Source organism: Cyprinus carpio, chromosome B14 (genome assembly GCF_018340385.1).
Source record: "Cyprinus carpio isolate SPL01 chromosome B14, ASM1834038v1, whole genome shotgun sequence".
In the NCBI taxonomy this organism is placed as follows: Eukaryota; Metazoa; Chordata; class Actinopteri; order Cypriniformes; family Cyprinidae; genus Cyprinus; species Cyprinus carpio.
The window spans coordinates 3,404,556-3,420,055 of record NC_056610.1 but is presented as its reverse complement, the minus strand read 5'-3'; the positions used below and the strand labels follow the sequence as shown (position 1 = coordinate 3,420,055).

General features: G+C 36.6%; 1 protein-coding gene across 13 annotated transcripts in view; it reads left to right on the top strand.

The window, feature by feature from the left end:
- The window catches only part of limch1b (LIM and calponin homology domains 1b), a 235,788-nt gene that overhangs the window by 164,332 nt on the left and 55,956 nt on the right, over positions 1–15,500 (top strand). The window lies entirely within an intron of this gene.

Here is a 15,500-nt window from a genome sequence, read left to right as displayed (position 1 = left end):
GCTTCCCGAACAATTTTAGGTAGGTTATTCCAGAGTTTAGGCACTAAATAGGAAAAGGATCTGCCGCCCGCAGTTGATTTTGATATTCTAGGTATTATCAAATTGCCAGAGTTTTGAGAACTCAGCGGACATGGAGAACTATAATGTAACAAGAGCTTGTTCAAATACTGAGGTGCTAAACCATTCAGGGCTTTATAAGTTATAAGCAAGATTTTAAAATCTATACAATGTTTAATAGGGAGCCAGTGCAGTGTTGACAGAACCGGGCTAATATGGTCATACTTCCTGGTTCTAGTAAGAACTCTAGCTGCTGCATTTTTGACTAGCTGGAGTTTGTTTATTAAGCGTGCAGAACAACCACCCAATAAAGCATTACAATAATCTAAACTTGAGGTCAAAAACGCATTGATTAACATTTCTGCATTTGACATTGAGAGCATAGGTCGTAATTTAGATATATTTTTGAGATGGAAAAATGCAGTTTTACAAATGCTAGAAATGTGGCTTTCTGTGGAAAGATTGCTATCAAATAGCACCCCTAGGTTCCTTACTGATGACCAGTTTTTTGATCCAGTTTTTTATATCGACTATGCATTCCGTTAGTTTTTCAAATTGGTATGTTTCGACAGGCCGTGAAGAAATATAGAGCTGAGTATCATCAGCATAACAGTGAAAGCTAACACCGTGTTTCCTGATGATATCTCCCAAGGGTAACATGTAAAGCGTGAAAAGAAGCGGCCCTAGTACTGAGCATTGAGGTACTCAATACTGTACTTGTGATTTGTATGATACCTCTTCATTCACTGCTACGAATTGATGGCGGTCAGATAAGTATGATTTGAACCATGCTAATGCACTTCCACTTATGCCAACAAAGTGAACGCAGCGCTAAGATCCAGTAGCACTAATAGAGAGATATAACCACGATCAGATGATAAGAGCAGGTCATTTGTAACTCTAATGAAAGCAGTCTAAGTACTATGATATGGTCTGATATCATAAAGTTTCCTGACTGGAAATCCTCACAGATACCATTTTTCTCGAAGAAGGAATATAATTTTGAGGATACTACCTTTTCTAGTATCTTGGACAGAAAAGGGAGATTCGAGATGTTATTCGGTCTGTAATTAACTAGTTCTTTGGGGTCAAGTTGTGTTTTTTTTTTTTTTGAGGACACATACTAATGACAGTGACAAATTAATAATAGTCAGAAGAGGATCTATGACTTCTGGAAGCACCTCTTTTAGAAGCTTAGATGGAATAGGGTCTAACATACAGTAGGTAGACAATCAAAATGGATAATACCGCCGCGCGTTAACTGCAAGTCAGTCGCGTGTTAAAATCATTCGCGAAACTACCGCCAGGTGGCGCAAAGGGACGGATTGCGAACTGAATGTAATTGTAAAATGAAAGGAAGACGTTAAACAACAATAACATTATAATATACATTATAACATCCTTAAAAGCCATTTAAAAAATAGGATGGTCTTAGGCTACAGTCTACTCATCAAAAATTTAAAGAAAGACCTTTACACAAGGGCTCTTATGCATGCTATTGTTATTAAACAGTCATTACATACATACAGACATACAACATAACATATATATATATGTTATAATGTATATTATAATGTTATTGTTGTTTAACGTCTTCCTTTCACTTTACAAATACATTCAGTTCGCAATCCGTCCCTTTGCGCCACCTGGCGGTAGTTTCGCGAATGATTTTAACACGCGACTGACTTGCAGTTAACCAAGAATGAACCAAAATGAAAACAAGTTAAATGTTTTCATTTCGGTTCATTCTTGGTTAAATATATATATATATATATATATATATATATATATATATATATATATATATATATATATATATATATATATTATATATATATATATATATATATAATAATCTTCAGGTTCCATTTGCAGAGCGAAATGAGAACGGTCCAGCATTTACAAATAATTCTTATTCACTCTGTTATTATTCTTGACTTTTCAAATTGCTAACACTTTGCATTTTTGTGACTTTGATCGCGCTGGTGCCTCACGCGCACATATTCATTGGAAACAGCAGTTGTTCACCGAGCCATGCGGCGCGAGCAGCGGTCCACTTTGGCATATTTTTGCTCATTATGATTTTTTTTTCCGTCGATACTGAAACACGTGTGAAATCCAAAGCCTGTTTTACCTAATGAATAAGAGTTTATCTTCAAATGGGCAACATGTTTGGATTTGTCCGGAATGAGAGAGATAAGCCCAACCTTACCTTATGTATCGCTTTAAATTATTTTTAATTAGTATTATTATTATTATTATTATTATTATTATTATTATTATTATTATTATTATTATTGTTATTATTATTATTTATAAGCCTATATTATTATATACTGCAATTATATTTATCCATTAGAATTATATATTTGTAATTCTTGTTCTGTTCTGATAAATATGTTGAATTTAAAGGATTTGTTGTAAAGTGAAGGGAACTAAAAATATCCTGTTGGTATATTAGCCTATAGCATTATTAGGCCTGCCGTTATTATTTCTGAATGTAATAAAATGCAACTCTCACAAACTTAATTTATTTTTTAGCGTGTTTTCGTGTATGTTTTTATCCAGCTTTATTTTTCCATTGCATCTAAAAATTACTTTGTGCATCACATTCACTCCACGCCCAATCTGCCTCTCGCGTTGTTCAGCTGTGGACGATTTCAAAATGTTTGATATAAAGTTTGCTGTCACATTTTATACAGGAATTGTTCATTTAAAAAAAAAAAGAAAGAAAGAAAAAGAAAAAAAAATCAAAATATATTGTTAGTTTTATGCTAACATGCAATCAAGGTCTTCAGATACAATATAAGACACAAGTTCATTTAGGCTATTTAACATGCACTGTGACATTTTACCGTTTCAAATAAACTCTTTGAGATTTTAAACTCAGTTTAATAGTATTGAAATTCAAGTTGAATCTAGTATAAAAAAGGTTTTAATTGCTTAAATTATTTCTATGAATTAATAAGTTAGCATGACTTTTTCATCATAGCATTTTTTTACGAGCTGTATTCATTTTCTGAAACCAAGCACCCACTTTTTTCTTTTTTTAAAATCTATTAATCGCTCGCATATCTCATACAACCTACAAATAAGGGCTAATAGAGGTTCTTTCTTTTATTATTTATTTATAATGTTTATTCTTGAAGAAAATAAGTATTTATTCTTTAATAAAATAAGGGACAGAATTAGGGACGATCCAAATATTTGTAGGCCTAATGTACAATAAAATAGGCCTATATCTGCCTGCAGTTAAAAAGTTATATTTGTTTTGATTCACCCATTTATGTAGGATACAATTATTCTAAAAATAAAAATAAATAATGTCATAAAAAACGCCATCGGCCTGAATAAATTTTACCATTATAGAATTGGGGTAGTAATTAAGGAGGTGAAAATACAAAGAAATTACAAATGGCATGGGATTTTAAAGTATGACAACTGAAGGTCTATGAAACGTTTCTATGATTAATTTTTTTAAACAATGGCACTTAAAGTTTTCAACTAAAATATTATTTCAACCATATAGCCTGTGAATAAATAAAATGCATACTTTTTAATGAAAGAACACTGAGAGTGTATAGGTTGCTTTGGATTTTTACTTCAATATAATGAGATCCAAGTTTAAGAATAGCCTACACTATTTTTTTTTTTTTATTTTTTTTATCTCTATTTAACAGCATTAGCTCAATGAAATACGTCTTCCTTCAGGTAGACTGAATGTTTTCCCGCCTTGCTAAATGTTGGGCTCATGATCAATGAGTTGTATTCGCTCAAACTGATTTTATAAAATCAAACCGTGGAAGGTGAAGCTGGGTCAGTGAGTGCGAGACGCGCGCTGTGAAGCGGGAGCAGCTGACGGAGGACTCCGCTTGGTCTTAAAGCCTTCCTCAAACGCCTACGTTCACAAATAACAATGATTTTCGCAAAAATAATGATTAATTATCTATTGATAATTTGTTATTATTTTGGTCTAGTGAAAATATTAATATGGGCTGCGAGAAAATAATGAATAAAAAGAGTAGGGCTGCTGTGAGTGCAGGCATGTTTCAACTCAGTAACAACACACCGTTCCTCACAGCCAACAAACAGACCTAGTTCAGTTCAGCTGGAGGGGGTTGGGGGTAGTTCTGTATAGCTTGTGGGGGTCGAGATAAAGGTGTGAATTTCTTGCTCTTTCATATGGACAGTGCCTTATGAGGGTATCAAACTTGCAGAACACAGGTTTTAGGACAACTTTCAAGAAAGGTTTGATCCACTTCAAATGTTGACTACTGTATAGCGCAATAAAGTTTATTAGTTATTATAACTTAATTTCAGAGGAAGTGCCTTAACTAAAAAAATGATAATAATAATAATAAATAAATAAAATAAAATAAAAAGATGCAAACTGTTGCATTAGGGCTGGGCAATAGGCCTTATGGCCTAAAAAAAAATCCCCGATTTTTTTCACAAAAAAATCCGTTTTACGATTTAAATCGATATTTTTTTGCCTCCCTACTTAAAATCAATATTCAGATGACAAAGAAATTGTTCAAGACAAGTTTTAATATAATTCTTTATCATTTACTAGTCAAATTTATAACTGAGACAAGATGATTAATACAAAGCAGTAACGTTATTACCTTAATGCTGGAAATACCTTTATTTTATTTATTTATTTATTTATTTAATACTAGCCCATCATGCAATCATACAATTTCCCCTCCGCGCTCGAGCATTTAATAATCACTCCGCTCAGCGCTCACTGATACCAGAAACACCGCTCTGCACTGGCTCAGTGGATAAAGTTGAAATGTTATTTTCATAATGTAGCCTATAAAAATAAAATAAATAAATAAAATTACAGGACAGTTTCAAAGGGGATTAGGCTATTGTGTTCAAACTTTTTTTCCTACCAAACGCCAAACTAATAACATTGTCAGCATTAAAAGTTATACAGGTCCTTCTCAAAAAATTAGCATATTGTGAAAAAGTTCATTATTTTCCATAATGTAATGATAAAAATTAAACTTTCATATATTTTAGATTCATTGCACACCAACTGAAATATCTCAGGCCTTTTATTGTTTTAATACTGATGATTTTGGCATACAGCTCATGAAAACCCAAAATTCCTATCTCAAAAAATTAGCATATCATGAAAAGGTTCTCTAAACGAGCTATTAACCTAATCATCTGAATCAACTAATTAACTCTAAACACCTGCAAAAGATTCCTGAGGCTTTTAAAAACTCCCAGCCTGGTTCATTACTCAAAACCGCAATCATGGGTAAGACTGCCGACCTGACTGCTGTCCAGAAGGCCATCATTGACACCCTCAAGCGAGAGGGTAAGACACAGAAAGAAATTTCTGAACGAATAGGCTGTTCCCAGAGTGCTGTATCAAGGCACCTCAGTGGGAAGTCTGTGGGAAGGAAAAAGTGTGGCAAAAAACGCTGCACAACGAGAAGAGGTGACCGGACCCTGAGGAAGATTGTGGAGAAGGACCGATTCCATACCTTGGGGGACCTGCGGAAGCAGTGGACTGAGTCTGGAGTAGAAACATCCAGAGCCACCGTGCACAGGCGTGTGCTTTTGAACCAGAAACAGCGGCAGAAGCGCCTGACCTGGGCTACAGAGAAGCAGCACTGGACTGTTGCTCAGTGGTCCAAAGTACTTTTTTCGGATGAAAGCAAATTTTGCATGTCATTCGGAAATCAAGGTGCCAGAGTCTGGAGGAAGACTGGGGAGAAGGAAATGCCAAAATGCCTGAAGTCCAGTGTCAAGTACCCACAGTCAGTGATGGTCTGGGGTGCCATGTCAGCTGCTGGTGTTGGTCCACTGTGTTTTATCAAGGGCAGGGTCAATGCAGCTAGCTATCAGGAGATTTTGGAGCACTTCATGCTTCCATCTGCTGAAAAGCTTTATGGAGATGAAGATTTCGTTTTTCAGCACGACCTGGCACCTGCTCACAGTGCCAAAACCACTGGTAAATGGTTTACTGACCATGGTATTACTGTGCTCAATTGGCCTGCCAACTCTCCTGACCTGAACGCCATAGAGAATCTGTGGGATATTGTGAAGAGAAAGTTGAGAGACGCAAGACCCAACACTCTGGATGAGCTTAAGGCCGCTATCGAAGCATCCTGGGCCTCCATAACACCTCAGCAGTGCCACAGGCTGATTGCCTCCATGCCACGCCGCATTGAAGCAGTCATTTCTGCAAAAGGATTCCCGACCAAGTATTGAGTGCATAACTGAACATAATTATTTGAAGGTTGACTTTTTTTGTATTAAAAACACTTTTCTTTTATTGGTCGGATGAAATATGCTAATGGAATTTTGGGTTTTCATGAGCTGTATGCCAAAATCATCAGTATTAAAACAATAAAAGACCTGAAATATTTCAGTTGGTGTGCAATGAATCTAAAATATATGAAAGTTTAATTTTTATCATTACATTATGGAAAATAATGAACTTTTTCACAATATGCTAATTTTTTGAGAAGGACCTGTAATTGCTGCTGTTGTGCAAATTTTGTTTGTATTGAAAATAACAGTACATTTTCGGTTATTTTATCTACAGATGGATGCATTTCTTACAGATTTCTGCTCATTCAAAATCAGATACAGATGAAGTACTGTAAGATTACATTTGTTTGAATGCATTATTGCGACAGCGATTACGTGTGAATGTGCTGTATCTGTTTAAATCACGCTTTAACCCGAAAATAATCAGTAAAAGGAACAGACAAACTCCTTGAGAGTTAGCCTGTAACGCTCGACTATTGCCGTCATTATAGTCTTCTGATCGGAGAGATTATGTGTATCAAGCTTTAGCTAAATATGTTTATTATGTGAATTCTTGCTAAATATGCAGTTATATTACGGGCTGTTGGCATGACTTGTACTCGTGATGGAGCGGTGCTGGAGCGAGTGAAAACCACGACGCTCCGACTTTTAAAAAATCCGCTCCTCTTCAGTCAGAATCACTCCGCTCCGCTCATACTCTGCTCGGCAGCGTGTCTCAGACGCGTGGGGGAGGGTTGAGCCAGACATCAGTAAAGTATCCGTCTATGAACATGTTTTATCGTTGACAAAAAAACACCAGAGTTTTGGGAGACATTATATTTTGTAGACTTTATGTGATTTAAAATGCACAAACCAGAAGCACAATATCTGCATAGAAGGGTTGGCCATTCTCAAAACATAAAATATACATTTTATTTAAATTTTCGTTTTTGTGTTTCAGAGGGAAAATCATTGTTAAGGCATCTCTCCGTTACAGACCGTTCTGAAAGAAGAATTTATACAAACGCTAAAAAAACGCTATTATAAAATGCTTTAAAAACTTTAACAGAGATGTCTAGGGGGTATTTAATAGATCTGCCTCCCACGTAAGATTTTTCTAGTTACTAGTCGTTCATTTGTCATTATTCAACTAATCGCAGGTTTATATTAAATTTACATTTATAATCCATAATAAGCCTTAATATATTCCGCGCTCAAGAACATGCATTAAGTTTGCCACAAAGCACAGGCAGAAGTAGCCTAATAATTGTGAAAAGGGAGACATTTTAATTATTTATTAATAAACAAATGTTTTCTTGTCGGCTGCAAGATGAAATTCACAGTGCTGGCTCTCTCCACATGGACGAACCTTTAGAGAGAAATGAAACATTCTCAGATTACATAATGCTTTCGTTTTGTATTGATTCGTTTAAAAGACATTTCAAGCTTTCTGTAGATATATTTCTCATGTATGTGAGACACCCAGATTTTCAGTTATTTCATTATTAGGGAAAAAAATCATGTGACCGAGAGGGCGCCTCCCTGTCAAGCGCATTAATAATTTTCGCACAAACACTTGAATATGAATGATAATTCACATTTTGCATATGCATTACAAAGTAAATATTTTTTTACATGCAATTATCCAAAATAAAACCAAACAAGATTTGTAATTAAGATAAAATGTAGACAAATAAGAATAAATGCTCTCAGCATCATGCACGCCAAGCAAATTTTGCACTCTGACATTTTACAGTATATTGTACAAACCTGCATTTAAATGCAGCTGCAATTTATTTATTTCATTTATTTATTTATTTTTACTTAAATTATATGAAAGCAAGTAAAGAAGACTCCATTTAAAATCACTGAAGTTGTCAATTAATGAAGCTCTTTTTTACATCGTGTGTATTTTGTTGATTATAATGACTTGAGTTTAATCATGAGGACGTTTTATTAATCAGTCCATTCTTTAGAGTTTCAGTGATTTAGCTAAATCGTGCAGGTTTAATTTATTCGTTTCTTGTTTTAATTAGGCCTAAATAATGGGAGCGAAATTATACAGTCCCTCAGGTTTTACTAAAATAAAGAAAATAATTTATAAAACACGCAAGCCTAGCTCACAATAGGCTACCACTCTTAATGCTCCGATGCAAAGTTAACCACAATTTCTTTTGAATAATATAACACACAATTCATATTATATAAATAATACTGCACACTATTTAAATGTGTCAAATCTAAAATATGGTGTAGAGAAAATATAAGCACAGGCTCATAGGCTTGACATTTATCCTGCTTGAATTCGTTCTAAGAAACGCACATATCTTCATAAACTTTCATCTGTGAATATTAAATATTTTAACTAGCCTAAAATGTTTTGTCTTTCATTTTCCCCGACTGCAGTCAAATATAACACTTCGGTGAGGCAAAGCTGACGTCTATTCGCGAAAATGTGCCTTGATGCACTTGTTTGAAAACTGGTGATTAAAGCGCCACTCAGCGGTCAAAAGCTGCAAATGCACTTTGCAGACGCCGCGGCGGCGGTACGAGTGGCGGTAGAACCAACGTTTTGGATGGCCACCTACTGTATATGTTGTTGGTTTAGATCAGAGTTCCTCAATTAGTTTTCACAGAGGGCTGAATTCTGCCAACAATACCATGCCAACGGCCACTGACCTATATATGTATATATATATATATTGTGGCGGGGTGAAGAAGGACACGACTCGAGGATGAGGGTAAGTTCCCTGAAGGGTGGATTTTATTAAAGGTGGGGTGGTGAAGTGGCGTTGATGTGAGGCGGCTTGGTGCTAGGTGCTCGGCTTCCTCGTTAATGGTGCGCTGGTGCAGTGTGGGTCCGTGCTCTCCCGTGTGCGGTGGGGCTGGTGGTCACACGATGCTCTCTGTAGGCACAATGAAAGAAAGGGTTAGCCGAGTCTTGCGGAGACATCTCTCTCCTCTGTGTTCACTTGCTGGGTTTAAGTAACCAGAGCTTGATGGGGCGCAGGTGTGGCCGCTCAGCCCGTGAAGAGCAGGTGCAGGTGTGCCTGCTCAGTTTCAGGGCGACGCTGACAAGAGCTCGGGACACGTATCACAATATACATTTTTGCATTTAGCTACAGAACATCTGATGCGATAGTGTAGCTGACAGATGCATGGTTACAGTTTTATCTCTAATAGTATCAATCTTGGATGTAAAGTGGTTCATAAAGTCATTACTGCTGTGCTGTTGGGAAATTTCAACACCTGTTGATGCTTTATTTTTCATTAATTTGGCCACTGTATTGCATAAATACCTGGGGTTATTTTTGTTTTCTTCTAAAAGAGATGAAAAATAATCAGATCTAGCAGTTTTAAATGCTTTTCTGTAGGATTGCATACTTTCCCGCCAAGCAGTACGAAATACCTGTAGTTTTGTTTTCCTCCAGCTGCGCTCCATTTTCCAGGCTGCTCTCATTAGAGTGCGAGTGTGCTCATTATACCACAGTGTCAGACTGTTTTAATCTTTTTTAAAAATAAAGGAGCAACCGAATCTAAAATGCTAGAAAAGAGAGAGTCAGTAGTTTCTGTTACATTATCAAATTGTTCTGAGTTATTGGATATGCTGAGGAATTGAGATAAATCAGGAAAATTACTTACAAAGCAGTCTTTTGTGGTAGAAGTGATGGTTCTACCATACTTGTAACAAGGATTAGAATTTACCGGTTTAGCTATATGAAGTTTGCACAAAACTAGATAATGATCTGAGATATCATCGCTTGGCTGCATAATTTCAACACCATCAACATCAATTACATGTGACAATATTAAATCTAGAGTATAATTTCAACAATGAGTAGGTCCTGACACGTGCTTTTTAAAAAAAAAAAAAAAAAAAAAAAAAAAAAAAAAAAACGGTGACATACAGCCAAGTATGGTGACCCATACTCAGAATCCGTGCTCTCTATTCAACCCATCTCAAGTGCACACACACAGCACTGAACACACACACCGTGAACACACACCCGGAGCAGTGGGCAGCCATTTATGCTGCTGCGCCCGGGGAGACCGGGTTTGGTGCCTTGCTCAAGGGCACCTCAGTCATGGTATTGCCGGCCAGAGACTCGAACCCACAACCTTAGGGTTAGGAATCAAACTCTCTAACCATTAGGCCATGACTTCGCCTATCAACATGAATATTAAAATCACCAACAATTAAAACTTTATCTGCAGCCAGCACTAACTCGGATAGAAAATCAGCAAATTCTTTAATAAATTCTGTATAGTGCCCTGGTGGCCTGTATACAGTAGCCAGTACAAACATCACATTATCATTAACACTTGTTTCTCTGGATAATGTTATATGAAGCGCCATTACTTGAAACATGTTATACCTGAAGCCCGCCCTCTGAGAAATACTGAAAATATTGTTATAAATTGTAGCAACACCTCCCCCTTTACCTTTTGGACACAGCTCATGTTTATAAAAGTAATCTTGGGGGGAAGAATCATTTAAAATAATGTAGTCCTCTTGTTTTAGAGAGGTTTCTGTCAAACAGAGCACATCTACTGTAGGTTATAATCAGTGATCATATTAATTACAAAAAGTGCTTTCGTAGGAAGGGACCTGATATTCAATAAGCCAAGCTTTATCATTTGCTTATCTATGTTACATCTGTTTTTTACTTGTTGAACACCAATTAAATTGTTACTCTTAAATTGGTTCAGACGTTTTTTTGTATTTTCTAGTTCAGGAAACAGGCACAGTCTCTATAGTGTGACATCTTGGTGAAAGAGTCTCTATGTGTTGAGAATTAGCTGATTTCTGTGGCGAGGCAGCTAGCAGACGGTTGATTTAGCCAATGACCTGGGCCCCAGTTAGTCAAGTGCATACTCTAACTCTTACCGAGAAAAAGGTTTTGCCCTTAGCTTTAGCACAGTGTTGTACTCTACTCACTCTCCAACTCCAGGGTCTAGGGCTAAAAGTAGCCTAAAGTTTTTACAATCTATTAACTACAGTACATACATCATAAACCTTTCTTTTTAGGAAAGTACCAGATATGGGTGTGGAGTCATATATATATATTTTTTAATACGACTGAATTTATATTTAACATGATCACAGTTTATAAAAACATGGTAAGTTACCTAATTATTTCATTATTTTACATAATTTTTATGGTTATTCAAACAGAGAATACATTATATAGCATGAGTTTAAGTACTCTTAAAGAACTCCGGTCACTATTAATGAAGCTGTCTACACTGTGAAGTGAATACTTATGTCTTGCATTGTACATACATCTGCACTTTGTTTATGATGAGAGAATTCACGAGAGTGCAGAATTTAGTCAGCAAACGTGCGCAATGAACAAAACTCCAGCATTTTAGCAATGTCTAATCTGAATGCCTCTTAATTGGCTATTGCCTTCATAATCTCAACAGAATCATGTGTGATTGGTTATAATGCACAATGCTGTAAACAAGTAAAAAGAAGTAAGACGCATTATGAGCAGATCTAAGTTTTATACCACAGTCAACACTTTTCATTTTAACTTTATTCACGACAGCAATAATAGATTTAATTTAATTGTGCAGTGCCATTTTTGTCTAGTTTGGTGACATTTTTGCCTTAAGCCCCCGTTATTTCAGACCAGTGGCCAGGGAAAGGCTATATCAGGGTTCCTCAATAGGCAGCCCTAGAAAAATGTTTGGCCCTTTCTAATTTCAAATAATGTGGCATGACAATTCAAACGCAGCATCAGAAAGCGACAACTTACTGTAACTTACATTGTGTCTACAAACCCGATTCCAAAAAAGTTGGGACACTGTACAAATTTTGAGTAAAAAAGGAATGGAATAATTTACAAATCTCATAAGCTTATATTTTATTCACAGTAGAATATAGATAACATATCAAATGTTGAAAGTGAGACATTTTGAAATGTCATCCCAAATATTGGCTCATTTTGGATTTCATGAGAGCTACACATTCCAAAAAAGTTGGGACAGGTAGCAATAAGAGCACGGAAAAGTTAAATGTACATATAAGGAACAGCTGGAGGACCAATTTGCAACTTATTAGGTCAATTGGCAACATGATTGGGTATAAAAAGAGCCTCTCAGAGTGGCAGTGTCTCTCAGAAGTCAAGGTGGGCATAGGATCACCAATTCCCCCAATGCTGCGGCGAAAAATAGTGGCAGAAAGGAGTTCATCAGAGAAAGAATTGCATAGAGTTTGAAGTTATCATCATCTACAGTGCATAATATCATCCAAAGATTCAGAGAATCTGGAACAATCTCTGTGCGTAAGGGTCAAGGCCGGAAAACCATACTGGATGCCCGTGATCTTCGGGCCCTTAGACGCCACTGCATCACATACCAGGAATGCTACTGTAATGGAAATCACAACATGGGCTCAGGAATACTTCCAGAAAACATTGTCAGTGAACACAATCCACTGTGCCATAAAAACTCTGTAGGTCGAAAAAGAAGCCATATCTAAACATTATCCAGAAGCACAGGCGTTTTCTCTGGGCCAAGGCTCATTTTAAATGGACTGTGGCAAAGTGGAAAACTGTTCTCTGGTAAGACGAATCAAAATTTGAAGTTCTTTTTGGAAAACTGGGACGCCATGTCATCCGGACTAAAGAGGACAAGGACAACCCAAGTTGTTATCAGCGCTCAGTTCAGAAGCCTGCATCTCTGATGGTATGGGGTTGCAAGAGTGCATATGGCATGGACAGCTTACACATCTGGAAAGGCACCATCAATGCTGAAAGGTATATCCAAGCTCTAGAACAACATATGCTCCCATCCAGACGTCGTCTCTTTCAGGGAAGACCTTGCATTTTCCAACATGACAATGTCAGACCTCATACTGCATCAATTACAACATCATGGCTGCATAGAAGAAGGATCAAGGTACTGAAATGGCCAGCCTGCAGTTCAGATCTTTCAACCATAGAAAACATTTGGTGCATCATAAAGATGAAGATGCGACAAAGAAGACCTTGTTGAGCAACTAGAAGCCTGTATTAGACAAGAATGGGACAACATTCCTATTCCTAAACTTGAGCAACTTGTCTCCTCAGTCCCCAGACGTTTGCAGACTGTTATAAAAAGAAGAGGGGATGCCACACAGTGGTAAACATGGCCTTTTGCCAACTTTTGTTTTTAGATGTTTTGATGCCATGAAATTTAAAATCAACTTATTTTTCCCTTAAAATGATACATTTTCTCAGTTTAAACATTTGATATGACATCTTTGTTGTATTCTGAATAAAATATTGAAATTTGAAACTTCCACATCATTGCATTCTGTTTTATTTCACAATTTGTACAGTGTCACAACTTTTTTGGAATCAGGTTTGTATATCGGACTCGAGCGGCACAACAAAATACAATAGAACTTAGTATAATCATTGATGCTGTCTACACTGGATGCGGCACAGCGCAGCGCAACAAATCCCCAACAGAAAACTGCTGACTCATTCTATTTATGATGTGCTGACACAAAGTTAAAGTGATTTGCAATGCTTTGTCGCGTCCAGTGTAGATACGATGTGACAGCAAAAACATGGCAAGTGTGAAGTAAAGAAAAGTGGACACTGAAAATAGATGATTTAAATGTGAGTAGACTGAACAGTTTTGAGTGAGTGAGTGAGTGATACCATCTTTGTTATGGATGTTGGTTCGCAGTGAGTTCACATTTTTAATGCATGTTTCCTTTAGCCTTAATTGTTTTCAACATCTGAGGTAAAAATCTATTTGTTGGCTGTAAAGATCACGGAAAATAATATTCAAACTCACATAAAACACTTTTAACATTGAATAAAGTACATAATCATTACCTGAGATTATCACTGTCATATTTTGTATGTTGTTCCTGCCGCGACGTCGCAGAAAAAAAAAAAAAATTCTAAAATAGAATTATGTGTTGTTTATTGTGATGTGTCGCTGTCTTGGGTGGTTAGGACAAAAACTACATGGAAAAGATACTTTTTTATCGAGCCGCGTCACGTCTGGTTGGGACACACTGTTACAGTTTGACCCCCCCCCATTAAAAATATTAATGCCGACAGATCTAATAATTGAATCTGCAGTTACAGAAAGTGGAGAAAAGAGATCCAGTCTGGAGATGAGCAGGAACAGTTGATTTGCATGGCAGACATAGAGATCCAGATGTTTTGTTTGTTCATTTGTTTTTAATATTCAACAGGCAAAGTTCTTCTGTATTTAAATGCAAAAATGTTCATAATTGTTTGAATAAAACACAGTACTGGGGAACAAAAAGTCCAAAGTAATGATTAAATCACAAATGACTGGCATCGTTGGTTCATTTGACAGAAATACGAAACACAAATAACTGCTGAAATATTCACACGGAAGATGTTTCTCAAGTCAATGCTCATGGTACGCATAGTGTGTACAGCTGTACACCTGCCTCTGCCTGTACCTATACTATTCTTCATAAGGGTCGCTGTGATTTCCCTTTTAACTTTTATGACTTTCCTTCTGGCCCCTGGATGATTCGTTCTGGAAGTTTAAGTCTGTTGAACTGGCCCTGATTAAACAGCGTTATTGGCAGTGCCGTTATATCCATATTATATTTAACTATACTGGACTGTCTATATACACAAACCTCCTTCCACATTAGCTATCAATGTGTCAAGGAATGCAATGTCATCATTTGTACCCTCAGCTAGTGTGGCAGCATTCACCTCATCTACTTTCTTTCTTTTCTTTTTTTTTTGCACTCTCATTGTGAAAATCTCTGTATCCAGAGTGATTAGCTAAACAATGAAAATCCATTATAAAGTGCTCTGCAGACTCGCCCACTGCTTATTGTCGCTGAATAAATTTAGCCCTTTCAAAAATCATGTTTCTGTGAGCTATGAAGTGATATATTTAGCCCATTTAGCCTCTTTGCAGTTTCGTACCCACTCGCTTCTTGAGGGCTTCAGTGCAGAGATGTTAGTATAACTTCAGCCTTCTCATCCATCGTATAAATCAGGCCATTCACTTTCTTTCACCGAAAGTAGTGTTACTTTCAGTGCCATTTCTGTCAGTGTCATTACAGTTACTGACAAAAGTGTCATTAAATGGTAGATTATAGTTTCTGTAAGCTAGTGGATCTCAATTCGTGAATATATTTTTAGTGTCATTTCACTGTTTCTCTTTTTCTA